Genomic DNA, 14294 nt, shown 5'->3' on the forward strand with positions numbered 1-14294 from the left:
TAATGATAAATTGAACAAAGAGTTTTTAAATTATTTTTAATTTCAATATGTTCCTTTTTTTGTTTTTAAAAAATGCAAAGTTGTATACGTCAATTTTTTTTACTACTAAATTTTGACTCCAGTTTATTGAATTTATTTACTAATAATTGTTATACATAAAATTAGGTTTAATTTATATAAAAAAATTATTTAATATATGTAGTTGTGGTACCACTTGATAAAAGCTGGTTCTATACTAAATCTACATAAACTTACAGATTAATTTATTGTAAAGAAATCATTTATCCAAAAAAATTAATAGTTCATGTATTAAGAACACCTTTGATAAAATTCACAAATCTCAAAGAGTAAAATTCAAGCAGACTTTAAATGATTTTAGAGTCAAAGATATTTCTTTGAATATTGGCTTCTAATAACTATAGAAAAGCTCAAATATAAATAGGAAAACTTAAATACAAAATAAATTTAAAACATTGATAATAAAACAAATTTGATTAAAAAATAAGCAAACAAAATAATATCTTTAAATATCGAAATAAAGAATGAAAAGAAACAGATGTCATGGCAAAATAAAAGATATCCATGGCAGGATAAGAAATATAAATATACGAAATTTTAATCAGAAAGTAGACAATATGTTTGAAATTGAAAAATAAGGATTAAATAAAAGTCAAAAAAGTCAGTTCGCCTTACTTCATAACCAATAATCTTTTATCAGTCTATTTGGTTGATGAAAGTAGAAATATCGTTCAGTTGTATTTAGTTGATTGTTGTATAATTAGGTAAAAGTACATGTTGCGTTTATGCATTGATTTAAAAACCACAAACATAATTTCAATAAAAAAGAACAGTTTAATTTTCTGAAACGATAATCCATCCATATTAAATACTGCGCTGCACTGTTATTAATATGTCTTTATCAGAAGAGAAGGAGGGTGAAGTCAAGCTCACAGTTATTTAAATTAAAGGTGAAGAAGCAGCAGGATCCCTTACAATTCATTTTTATTTATATAAAAAAATTAAATATCAACAGCACTCAAATAAGTACAACACCGGCAACTGGTGCTCTCTATTTCTTTATGATAAACATGAATTAATCTGCATAAAGGCGAAAACCCAACACCAGAATTAATAGTTCTCAAGCTAGACAGTCGTTGTTCGTATTGAGATGAACCGATCATTTGTCAACGCCAGGCTTCATTTCTTTGGAACTATTTTTAGGTTAGGTTTGACAGCGAACCCGTGGGACGTTAAATGGATTCTGTTTTATCCTATTTTTATTTAATTTGATTTTGGTTTAATTGCTAAGGATGGTTAAACAATGCGGCAACAAATATCACGTAAATTCTAATAAATACCTCTTATGCTAGATAATAAAACTATATAATGCTATTATGCAAATAATGTACTTAACAATATAACGAGGACGGGAGAAGTATACCTACTATAAAACTTTTTTTTTCAATATTGCACAACAAATTATTCTATAGTTAAAAGAGCTTTATATGAAAAAAAAGGTGTAGATCGAAAACCACTTAATCTAAATTAAAACCGCTTGTCAACGAGGTATAATTAGTCTCAGGCGGATTGGCGTGTGCTATACATATCGTGGCCCATATTTCATTCCCTTTAGGAATTTTGCGGTATTTCTTTTCTTTATGGTGTATGGTGCTGGATGTCGTGGTTTCTGCATGATTAACCAATGAGTTAGGTGATATATTTTCCTCTCGTCGGAATTTAAACGCTATGCTCGTTATTTATTACGAAAGCTGCGTAATATCTTCATACAGGTACGTCTATGCAAATTTAAGTTGAAATTCAAAAATTAATAAGCCTATTAAGGTATCATAATCTATGTATTAAAAAAAGATGTATCGAAATATATCAAACACGAAAGTTAGTTCAGCACTTGACATTAAGACCCTTAACCCCTCAATAAAAAAAATGACGGACGCACGCTCTTTAGGTTGTCAAGTCCACAAATTATAAAGCATCATATTCTAATTGAATAATTGGATGCCGAGGATCGTTATTATATTGTTTAAATAAATTGGATATGCGCCAACTCCTATAATTAGTGGCAGGTCTGCAATTACCCGCGCAACAACAAAATGGAACTTTACCATGGGCTTCAGAACAGTTTATTGGGCAAATTGTTGGCTCTCGATTATCATTAGTTTTCCTCTGTTATGGTATAACGATGTTTTGAGATCAAATTTTATTAAGCGTATAGATTATTTTAATCGCTTAAAATCCCATTGATTTTATTGGGATAAATGCATAACTTAAATGGATGTGGTGCCTATTTTATTAAAATGTTAAAATTATCTACATGAACATATATTAGTAACGATATTTTCACTATAAATAGTATATGTTTCTTAAAAGGGACGAGTGGAATAGTATTAATTAAAGTTGAACGAAAAAAACAAACAAATACATGAAGTAAAATAGTCTTAATTTATATTTTTGGCGATTTATTTTAATAAATAATTCATTATGAGTTGATGAGCTTATAAGGTCATATAGTCGCCAAGTATATGATATAGAGATTTATAAGCAAATTTATAGCATTAATTCATTAAGTTTAGTTCAAGTGCGATATTTATGGAGTTTTTTAAATTGTAGGTATGGTAGTTTTTTGTGAAGGTGGATAATTTAAAATAAAAGCTAAAGGGAGGCCAAAAAATTATAGCTTGTGAGATCCTGTTGTTGTAATATAATAAATAAGCAGAGTAGCACATAACAACTGAGTAGTTATATAGTTAGACAAATATATAAGAGCTTTAAAATAAAAATATGAGATCTGAGATAAACATAAATAAAAAACATAAAGTGTCCATTCTCCGGGATACATCAATAATTTTATCTTGTTCTTTCATATTATTATGATTATAAAGAAACTTAGTACTCTTCATTGGAATTTAAATGCAATAGGATCAACTTAAAGTTCTTTACTAAGCGATAATAGAGCCAAGGGTTGCAAATGAAAAAAAAACAGACTATTGACCTTAAAATATGTATTTAGAATTAATTCTTTAACTCAAGTCAAAATGCGATTATTAGCGAGATTTAAAACAGTGAGCATGAAACCTGCAATAAGTTTGCCGTGTATATGTTTAATATAGAGTGTACACTTTACTATCAACTTTTCGTAACTAAGTTTTTTTTTTAATAACTTGCGATAAAGGCGATAATTAAAAAAAAGTCATAAATTATATGTGTATTTAAAAGATAGGTTTGGCGTATTCAAAGTAATTAAAGCCAATCTGTGCTCTATTAAAACAATAAACGGACGCCCCCTTTAGATATTTTTTAAATGGCAAAGTTCACTTAATATGGGAACCGATGCCGAACCTTTTGGTCTAATTTCTAAAATAATATACAATATCTCGAGCTTAATTACAAGGTTCACAATTACTAATAGTAAATAATTATAGGTTGGCGGTAGAACAAAACAGTTCTTGTGTTAATGTATCTCCAAAACGTGCCGGGAGGTGTTTTGATATTTTCTTGTAATTAATGCTTGGCATCGTTTTTTTGTCGCGATATGACATTTAAGTGGACGATGATATTTTCTTTGCGGCACGATAATAAAATTTCTAAATATTATCTGGTCGTAAATATATAAGCAAAATATTAATGGTATTTCGTTAAAATAAAAAAAAATATTTATTTATTTATTTACTTTAGATATCCACATACATAAATATAATGCATAACATAGACATACAAAATTACGAATTATGCACCTAGATAACCAAATATCTGCATGTGCTCCTAACTGTCTTAAAAATAAAAAAAAAATTATTAAAGTATACTCTAACCATTACAAAAATAAAGAGCCACAATAACAAAACATACAACTAAATACACAGGATCCTACCCCCAACCCTCATTCACTTTCACAAAAATCAAACCTAGATGAAGAGCTCTTGAAGTTTTATTCTATTTTCGAAAATAAAGTTTTTACATAATTTTTTAAATGTTTTGAATCTATAAACACTCTTGATGTTGCTTGGAATTAAATTAAAAATTTTTGTTGCAAGAGAGTTTAAAGATCTCTTCTTCAAATTTGTGTTAATTTTTTAAGTAACTAAGTGTTTGTTTACGCAATTTCTGATATTATAAGAATGCATCACATAGTTGTTTTTTTCGTTGTTTTTTTAATAAAGCAGCATATCTCTAATACATTAATTAATCGAACACCAAAAATGTCGCTGGAGTATAACAGATTTGTTGAGTAGAGCTTATTTTTTTAAACACAACTTTTAATATATAGTTCTGCACTACGTTTAATTAATTTAAAGAGTTTTGATACAGACCTCCCCATTTAACAATACCATATCTGATAAGTATGGTAAGTAAATATTATAAATTATGTAAGTATATATAATTTAATGTAATATATTATTTATTCAAACATAAGATTCAGGTCATCTATCTTAATCTCTAATTAAAAAAAACATGGTTCTGAAGGGTCATTTTGGCGGTACTAAGAGCCGAAGGTAGATTATCTTCCTACGAATGTTCAGTTTGTGCAAGAATTCATCTAAGATCTTATTAAACACCCCGTCCCTCCCTCCCTATTAGCGGTCCAATGAACCGAAATCATGGCAAAATGTACAAGTAGGTTTAGTAGGTAATTATGGTCATTCAAGATGTTCAAAGACGCAGGGGGCGTTGTGGTGCTTGATCGAACAAATTGGGCCATTTTAATTAAAAGAACAGTTAGTAAAGAGGATCTGGCCTAATTTTCTAATTCATGCTAGAAAACTTTACCAAACCAGTACAGTAATTCATAAAGACCACTTATGAAAGCTTATTAAGGGCCACCTATTGATAAGCAAAACGAAAAGTGAATATTGCAATAGTGCCACTAAACTTCTACATTATCTGAAAAAAATATCGAAGAACTTGACGTGAAAATGAACGAAAAATCGATTTCCCTTTAGTCACAGTTTTTAATCTCATAGGTGTCAAGAAAATCAGAAGCAGGTTATGCCAAGAAGATTCGCTATTACTATTTTTTCCACTGACTCAACGCAACGGACTCTTACCTATAGCAGTACAGTAAAATTAATCATCTACTAATAGAAAAATAATCAATCATGGAATACTTGAAACTAAGAGGAAAAAATAATAACAAATTAAATTAAACCCAATAATAGTTGTAAAAGATTCAATAGCGACATAAGTAAGGAATTTGGAATCGAAACACGTGCCAAAATACAAATTAAAAAGGGTGAAGCATTAAAAAGAATAAATATAAATCTAGACGAAAAAACAACCATCTAATCACTTAAATAGTATGAAATATATAAATACCTTGGTGTAGAAGAAAATGAAAACAATAGTCCCAAAAAATTGGAAAAAGGCAATTTACTTAAGAATATCTAAGAAGGACAAGTAACAAATACTCAAAACTAAGCTTATTACGAAAAATAAGTTGTCAGCAGTTCCAAAGGTACATTACATTTGTTTAATCGAAAATCAGAAAAATACAGACTGACTCTACATTCCAAGACGAGATGGAAGTAGAAGACTCACTTATATCGAAACCTGTTATAAGATTACACCACAAGAACTGAGATACCTTAATACGATATAATAGCCTATAAGATATGATAACTAACATACCTAGAACTAAAACAAGAAAAAATATCTCAGGACAATTTAAAGATGGAACAGAAAAGAACAAAGAACTTACTACTAATTAGTAAATTTAATATAACAAGAGCGGCGTCCACTCCTATTATCTAAAAATATTAATGTAAAAAAGATCACGTTGAAATTACAACAAGAAGTTTCAATGAGTTTTAATAAGCAAAATGAATAATGAAGCCAATAAATGTTCGACAAAAATTCCTGATGGAATCTCCTTAAAAATATAAAGTATTAGAGAAAATGATATCCGATATAAAAAAACTGATAATTTGGGAAGTTCAACTCTATCTAATCACAGTCTCTAAAATCATATGCCAAGAACATCAATATCAGATGCAGTAGGTTATACCAAGGAGAATTGCTATTATTGCTATTCTTTGTATTTGCACCAATTCACCAGTACAGTGAAATTAATCATCTATTATATCAATCATCGTTGACTAAAAACTGAGAGCAAAATATGATAATGAACTAGAATCCCAAGAAACTTATCAGGATATCGCAAATTATTCTTAATTTTTTTTATTATTAGCTTCTTTAGAACCATTGTTATTTGTTCTTTAAACCATTGTATGTTTTCCAAATATTTTATGTTATTTATTTGACTAGACGAATGCGAAAATCACTACATCTTCTAGTTACAATTAACATTTACTCTGAATATTTATATCAATTAGAGGTTCCAGGATTTCAAAAAGTATAATGATGGAGCAGTCAAACTTTTAGTTTTGAGAAAAAGAGACTGCAGCTAGTTTGGGTGAAAGGCTGTAAATGCAGCGAATTATGCAGTTCTATAGCCTTAAACAACCAAAGCTTTCCTACATGACTCCCCAACTAAATACCACAATTCATTAACGACTGTATATAAAATATGTGACGGTTCTTTTCTAGTGAATTGATTACACTTTATATATTTTAATCTTCTAGACATATAAAGAAAATTTATTATCGTATTACTTCAATATAACCCGTTCCTCTATTACTTTATTATAGTGCCTCGAACAAGTAAAATGTTGAATATAAAGTAGTTTAATTTATTTTTCTATAGTCTTGCTACTAATCTGGCTGTTTTTTTGTACTCTTATAACATGTAAACATTTAAACTTATATTAAAACGATTAATAAAAAAAAATATTCTAGAAAAAAACTATTATTATATTTCTTATTACATTTTAAATATTTAAGGTACTATTAATACGTCAACCGTAAATTGGTGTTAATGTGTTCCACAAATAAATAGTTTTCATTCCTTGTAAAACAAATTGACGTTACTCACGTCGACCGAGAAGAAATCCCCGTTGAATTAATAGATTGATTTCTGCTCCTCCGGTAATTGTTGCAGTCATTATTTTGTCAGGGAAGATTGATCGAAACTATAAAAAGTCCGTTTTTTTCTTTAGGAAGCTTTTCTTCTTCAAGAGCCGTACTTACCTGTACGCTGAAAGATTGAAAGAACAGAATCGATATTGTAAATTTTGTCCAGGACGACAGCCTAAGCATTTTGTAATCTCTTCGCTATTATTCTTCTTGTTTTCTGTTTCGCTTTTATGTGGCGTACTGCGGTAATTCTTTTAAAATTGCTGCCGTACATTCGACTTAGTAACTACCATTTGTCAGATACCGTGAATAACTTTCTAAGAAGTTGCAGGAAAAAATGCACTTTTTAAATAGGCGGCTTACGTAGTTATTAGATGCAGTTCTTATTAGTTCATAGGTCGATAAGTTTTGTTATTAGGACCAGGCACAAGCAGTACTTTACTCTTCCAACTCTTCCAACTGAGGTCTTAAGATAAAGTTTTATGCAGAGAAACTCCAATAACAATAGCTTAGATGAAATTACAATTTACATTGACTAACAAATTAGTATTGTAACGATATTGTAAACATCGAGAAACCAGTGATTTTCCGTCATACGGGAATGACACAAGCGTCACACTGCAGGACGTCTCGAAAGTTGGTGAGAATCTTCCGGAACACTGTTTTGTCGAGTACATAAGGAGCCGCATCACGGATAGCTGTCAGTTGTCAGCTTAGTGAAGCAAAGTTCGGAATATTGGCGCGAGACTTAAATAGTTGTAAATAACTATAGTAAAAATAAATATCTCTAGTAGTAGTGAGTGATTGTGTTTTCATAGTGAAGTACGTAAATAAATTAGTTGACTATCTTCGATTGTTTTAATTCACACCTAACGAAACGCTACAGTATATAATTAAGAAATATCTATATATACTATAAATAAATCTAGAGGATTCGTATTGGTATTGCAATCTAACCAATTTTAAATTCCTGCACGTTTAATCCAGCGATCAAGATATATGATATCCTATGACCAGAGTAAATTAATAAGATAAGAAGTGACTAACGATTATTAAGATACGAGGTACCACAGCTAGTACTATTTTCCTAAGATGTACATACTTTATATGTAAACCTAGAACAATGTAGAATTAATTTTAGACTTTTGTGCAGTAGTACTAATAAATATTATATCTATATATCTCTAGAAGAACGCAACTGTATTTAAGAAAGAAATGCCAAAGCCATTTATGTTATGCAGTAATTTTATGTCTTAAAAATTAAATATTAGACAACCCCAAACGTGATCCAATAAACTAAATCCTGTTATAACGTCCTATCTTATGGTAGTATCACTTCTAAAGGTACAAAAAGTCATATTTGATCCCATTTAAATATTTGACAACTATAAACCCTAACCTAGAACATTGCGGGTAAAAATTTTACTTCCGAATATTTAAATTTAAAATTTTTATCGAATTTCTTACTGTTAATAGAAACAACCCTAAGAAAATCTAAATGATTATAATTCATTGCATATTTAAAATAATTAAATATTTTTCATCTGTTTAATATTGTATGCATAAAAGCCTTATTTATTTTTAGGAACGTTGGCATATTATAGTTTACTATATTATTAATATTATTAACTCAAAGCTTTTCATTTCATAGAATTCATCAATTATAATTCAACAATTCATAGAATTGGTTTTCTAAATACATAGCTAGAAATATTCATAAATTCATAAACGCAGTTACTGCTTAAAAATTCACCAGATTTATAAAAGATAAAAGAAATCTCCAAAATCTCTAAAAAATATTTATATTTTTTTTCAATTAAAGAGCAAAAGTTGACAATGTTTTAATGTCAATATATTTAATGTCATACATTTTTTTTTCTTTAGTAAACTCTTGTTTTAAAATTTTTTTTAGTTTTTTTTATCTACATAAAGTATAGAATTACTTTTTGACTAAAATGCGATATTACTTTATATTTGTTTCAAACAATTTATATATCTTATGACTGACCCGTAAATGCACTATTATTTGTGCAGTAGCACTAATAAATATTTATCTATATATCTCTATAAGAAAGCGATTATTATAAAGAAAGAAATGCCAAAGCCATTTATGTTATGCATTCGTTTTATGTTATGAAAATAAATTATTAGACAAAACCGAAGTGGTGTACGTGATCCAGTTAATTAAATCCTGTTATAACGTACTACCTTATCACTTCAAAATGTATAAAAGTCATATCTGACCCTATTAAAATATGTGACAGCTAAGAACCCTAAGCAAGAATATTGTAGGTTTAAAATTCTACTTCTGAATATTTAAATTTAAAATAATCTTTATCGAATATCTTTTTTTTATTATAAACAACCCTAATAAAATCCAAATTATTATAATTCTGAAAGTAACTTACCAGGGGATGAAAATTTTACATGAAATTGAAATCAAGAGATTTGAATTAAAGTATTAACTAGACAACTGGTGTATCTATTATTTTTTTTTACTTTTAGCGTTAAATTTGACTTAATATATAATTTTTTGCCTCATTATATCAAAGTCTAATTAGAAATTATTATTACACTAGGCAAAACTACATATTTTAAACAAGGAAGGAGCTTTTTGGAAAACCTTTCCAAGTCGTAAAATAATTAATGATATTTCTTTCCTAAAATAGTGAATCCAATAGACCTTATAGAGTATGGCACAAGTAGTATATATCTAACATTGCTCGTGAAGTATATAATTTATTACCTTTTCAATAAACTAGACTAAATAAATAATGTTCTATATGTAACATAAAACAGTTACACACCCATCGGAATTGGCCAAGAACGACCTTGCTGCGTGAGAAAAACGTTCGGAGCCACTTGTTTTCTGTTCGTTGCAAAATTATTATTTTGTGGCATTTTCGTTATTATGTACTATCACCGGTAGGTAGTTTATTTACTATACGGCTGGTAAAAGTTATATTTTGTAAGTGGAGTAATTGCGTTAATAAAATAATAGCTGTCAGAAATTCTACTAGCGGATATAGATTGGGATTATTTACGAGCACCTTTTAAATTTTGTACGAGTACATGTACTGGTTTAAGTTCTCACAGCGTTTATGGACATTGCGTACCTTTATTACGTTATTATATCAATAAATTTTATTTAATGATTTTTTTTAATGATTTTATTATGGGTTGGTAATCACGTATGTACACCTCCAGGGTATTTTTGATTATCGGACTAGAAAAAAGCGTTTATTTAATTCAATACCTTGCATGATTCTATAGTAATTTTATCATAGTTTACGAGAGTATTAAGGTTTTTTAAAGTCAATTTAAAAATCAAGAAGAAGATATTATTTCTCAAATTTCATCAGGATTTTTTTCTCCATATTTTGCTTGTGAAGAACTCTTTGTACTGATCGTATTGATTAGTAGTCTATGATATATTACGTATTGTCTGGTATTTTTAGCACTCTTAAGTAATCTTCTTTTTCTGTTTCTAGTACAACCAAAATGGATATATAATGTGGTTTTCTGGTAATAATAAGCTCTTAGTTTTATATTTACGTGTATCTGAAAATATTTTTTATTAGACAAATATAGAAGAAAATATTTAGATTTAAAATAATAACAGCGTATGTATATTTCTTATTGAATTAATAAAATACTAGAACGCAGTCATGTAGCCGACATCGTGATAAATATAGTTCTATTTCCGAAGAATCGCGAGAATGCACAGGCATTGTCAGAAAACTTTACGGAATCTGAACCGTTCTCGCTGAAAATGTCTGCGGTAAGAAATATTGGTCTCGAGGAATCAGGTGTTCGGTTTCGCAGACCCTAAAAATTTATATCAGCCTTTTTAAATTTATTTCCCTTATATTGTGCCAAGAAACCAATGAACATATAAACATCTGCCATAAGAGATTATATATTAATTATAAAATAAAAAACGGTTTAAAGACAAGTATAATAAACCTATTATTATATAAAACAGACATAATATATGGTCTGCTTGCAAATACAGTCTAACCCATGTAAAGAAGAAAAGATTTGGCAACTTCCTAAAAATTTTATTTAAAATAACCTAAATATTTAAGGTGCATCTCTAAAGTACCCTAAAATTCTTCAGGTGGGATATACAGTTAAAATTCCACAACTTAATAAATTAACGAAGAGAGATCTGATGTTCTTGGAAGTTCTATGAGCAATATATGAGTACTTACGTACTTATATTCTATGAGTACTTCATACCTTTTGTCAGCTTATAGCTTGTCCAATAGTTTATATTATATATTCGATATTCCCTTGGAATTTGTGGTTGCTACTTCAGACCTGCAGTGTAATGTGCGATAAAAACCACCAACTTCAGTCATTTTATCGACTGATCCTCAAATATGTTGATTTATTACGACATCGACAAATAGTCATGCACAAGCCAGAATTCATCTTTGACCACACGCTAGGTAACTGCAAATATCGAGTGTATACTACTTAATCCTCTAGTATTAGTATAAATTGGTTGAAACCCAGTATTTAGGACCTTTTATCTATAATATTAGTATATTTTTTATTTCTTACATGTTTTTTGCTGTGTTTTAGAGAGTATCTAAAGATAAAAATGATTATTCCTGCACCTGACTCTGCCGCCAGCCTATCTATCATTGCCTCACTTCTTTCAAGTTTGGTAAAACCTAGTAGTCTCCATATTAAGTAGACTTTTTGTTTATTCTCTCTATTATATCCAATGCTTCTACTTAGTTTCATGTAGTTCTTATTGATCATTAATATGTAGTATCCATTGAAGTCACTAATAAAATTATAGTCCTAACTTTAGTCAACGTTCCAAGAAAGGACAGTAATCGAAATAATAATCCTAAATAAACAAAATATTCAAGTGATCTTATAGCACGCAATCGCAAAGTCTTTAATAAACATTTCAAAGAAGAGATCTAGAAGTTTAGAAGTTTTAGATTAGAAGTTTACAATAGATTTGTAGCTGGAGTTATCTCTTTGATCCAAATAAAGTTGAATAAATCTTGATCTGTGAGAAAAGATTAGAGCATTAGTTGATCTTTAAGACATAGTAGTAAACAGCTATTCTACTTGCTGAAAAGTCAATACAACGTTTCCAATAAAGTACAAAAAGTAATTTGTGTTTAACATGAACATGTCTGCTTCTGCATGAACCCTCCTCAAGTAATAATACAAGGAGATTCAAGCAATGTGCGAAATCGAAAACAAAAATGCGTTAACGCAGCCATGCACAGCTACCCTTAAACAGATGCCGTCAACTATTTATTATAGAGATGTGGCTTCCAGATCGATATTGACACAAGATGTGCAAAAGTTCAAGTCGACTCACAATGATTAATGTTGAAATTGGTTTCGAAAAAGATGCTAGGAAAGGAAATAGGTACTTATCATTGAATTTCCATTCAATAAAATAAAAGGAGTAAAAGTTTGCAGGAACAAGACTTCGAATATACCTATACCTCGGACGTACTGCAACAGATGATATAACACGAAATTATATTTATCACAAGAAAGGTTTCACAAATAAATATTTGATTGTAAAAGAAATTTCTACGGAAAAGCATACACTGAAAAAATGTCCAGGTTGTAGCTCTAATAGATAAAAACACTATGAAGTATGATAATTTCCGTGAATGGTATTAGTAATGTACTTAAATTTAAATCAAGGTACTGATGGTAGGTTTTTACAAATAATGTTAAATATTTTAGTCGTCTAAGAAGATCATGATTTAAACGTAGCTCATGTACATATAAAATCACTTATACCATCATTTTCTGATTTGTGCTTGATGCCAAAACGTCAAAAATTTCATATTTTTGGTGTACTAAGTCATGTCTACATCGAACAAAATGTAGTTGAATAGCTATGGATAGGGAAGTAAGTTTAAAAATAAGACTTTCCTTATAGGCATTATTTATAAGCCTCAACTAATACATCAATGGAACATCAATGTGAAAAGGAGTAGTGAAACTCCTTTTCATTTAAAGGAATTTATTGAAAGCAGTAATGCTGCTTCATATGTAAGTGAATCAATGTTTTTAATGAACTTATTTTTTCCATTATAATAGTTCCAAAAAGGTACAAACGCCTAATAATATTTAATTTATTTAAGGAAACATATCAGATTATGATGTTGAAAGCCTTTAATCTAAAAGTCTAGGTATAATTAAATAAGTCATAATCTGTAAGTAAGTTATAGTCTGCTTTTTTCAGCATTGAGAATATTAATTCATTTTTTGGTAAACTGTTTAATACATTGTAATGATATAGTAAATTCCGATAAACTAGCTAATTCTCCATCATTCCGGAATGACCCAAGTGGTACATCGCACGACATCTCGAAGGACAAGCGGGAATCTTCTGGAACAGCGTTCTGCCGTATATATTTTATTAGCCGCATCACCGAAAGTACCAGTTGTCAGTTAATTGAAGTAAAGTTCGGAATCTTTACGCATGATTTAAATAGTTGTAAATATACAGTAAAAATAAATATCTCTAGTAGCCGTGATAGAGTTTTCGTAGTGTAAGTGTTTAAATAAATTGGTTGATTATTTTCGATTGTTTCAATTCAGACCTAACGAAAACAAGTTAAAATATATTCCAATCTAAGTAAATTGAGTTTATGAAAACTTGGCTATCATTAGACCTTTGCCCAAACATAATAACGTTGCTCGATTTTTAAATTTTACACCAATCCCTTTTATTTAAGCCTTTGCTAAAATGTTTGAAATCCTGGTATGGAATATATTGATAGATAGACAGCTGTGCAGTTAGGATTTAAACTCATTTAATTAAATTGTTAACTAACATTTTTAATAAAATTCATTTATCGAAGGTTTTTTACTAGATTTGACCCTATAAACCTTACTGCTAAACTGAACTTTTATGATATATATCAGTACAGATTTAAACCTTTGTCTGAGAAAGAACACATGCCATAAAGCTGGTTGGAGAGAGATTTGATCCTGTTACATTACATATGGGGTCGCACAGTGTGCGTAGTTTTTGGTATACTTGGCCCTTTACATAAATTATAACATGAGTTAATGCTAAGTCCTAGAATAGGCTCCAATACAAATAGAAATCAAACTTAGAGATTAGTGTCATAGTTAACATCTAACAATATTCAGGCAAATGCTTGGAATAATCTTTTTTGGAATAATGCCGTTATAAATATATTTAATTAACATTAATTTGTTTGTAGTACTGTAAGCACTCTTAGGTACTCTTCTTCCAATAAGAAATTCCTAAGATGATCCAATTATGTTAAATAAACCAATCCACC

General features: G+C 29.2%; 1 protein-coding gene and 1 long non-coding RNA gene across 2 annotated transcripts in view; one reads left to right on the forward strand and one right to left on the reverse strand.

Moving 5' to 3' along the window:
* Positions 1–14294, forward strand: part of LOC126739982 (zygotic gap protein knirps-like) — a 72011-nt gene that overhangs the window by 33425 nt on the left and 24292 nt on the right. The gene's annotated exons all lie outside the window — the stretch shown is intronic.
* LOC126739989 (uncharacterized) lies at positions 6802–7624 on the reverse strand. Its single transcript, XR_007661758.1, has 2 exons — positions 7099–7624; positions 6802–7040 (listed from the first exon to the last, which is right to left on the reverse strand). It is a non-coding gene; the product is annotated as an uncharacterized LOC126739989 (long non-coding RNA).

The sequence above is a fragment of the Anthonomus grandis genome, chromosome 8, assembly GCF_022605725.1.
Source record: "Anthonomus grandis grandis chromosome 8, icAntGran1.3, whole genome shotgun sequence".
In the NCBI taxonomy this organism is placed as follows: domain Eukaryota; kingdom Metazoa; phylum Arthropoda; class Insecta; order Coleoptera; family Curculionidae; genus Anthonomus; species Anthonomus grandis.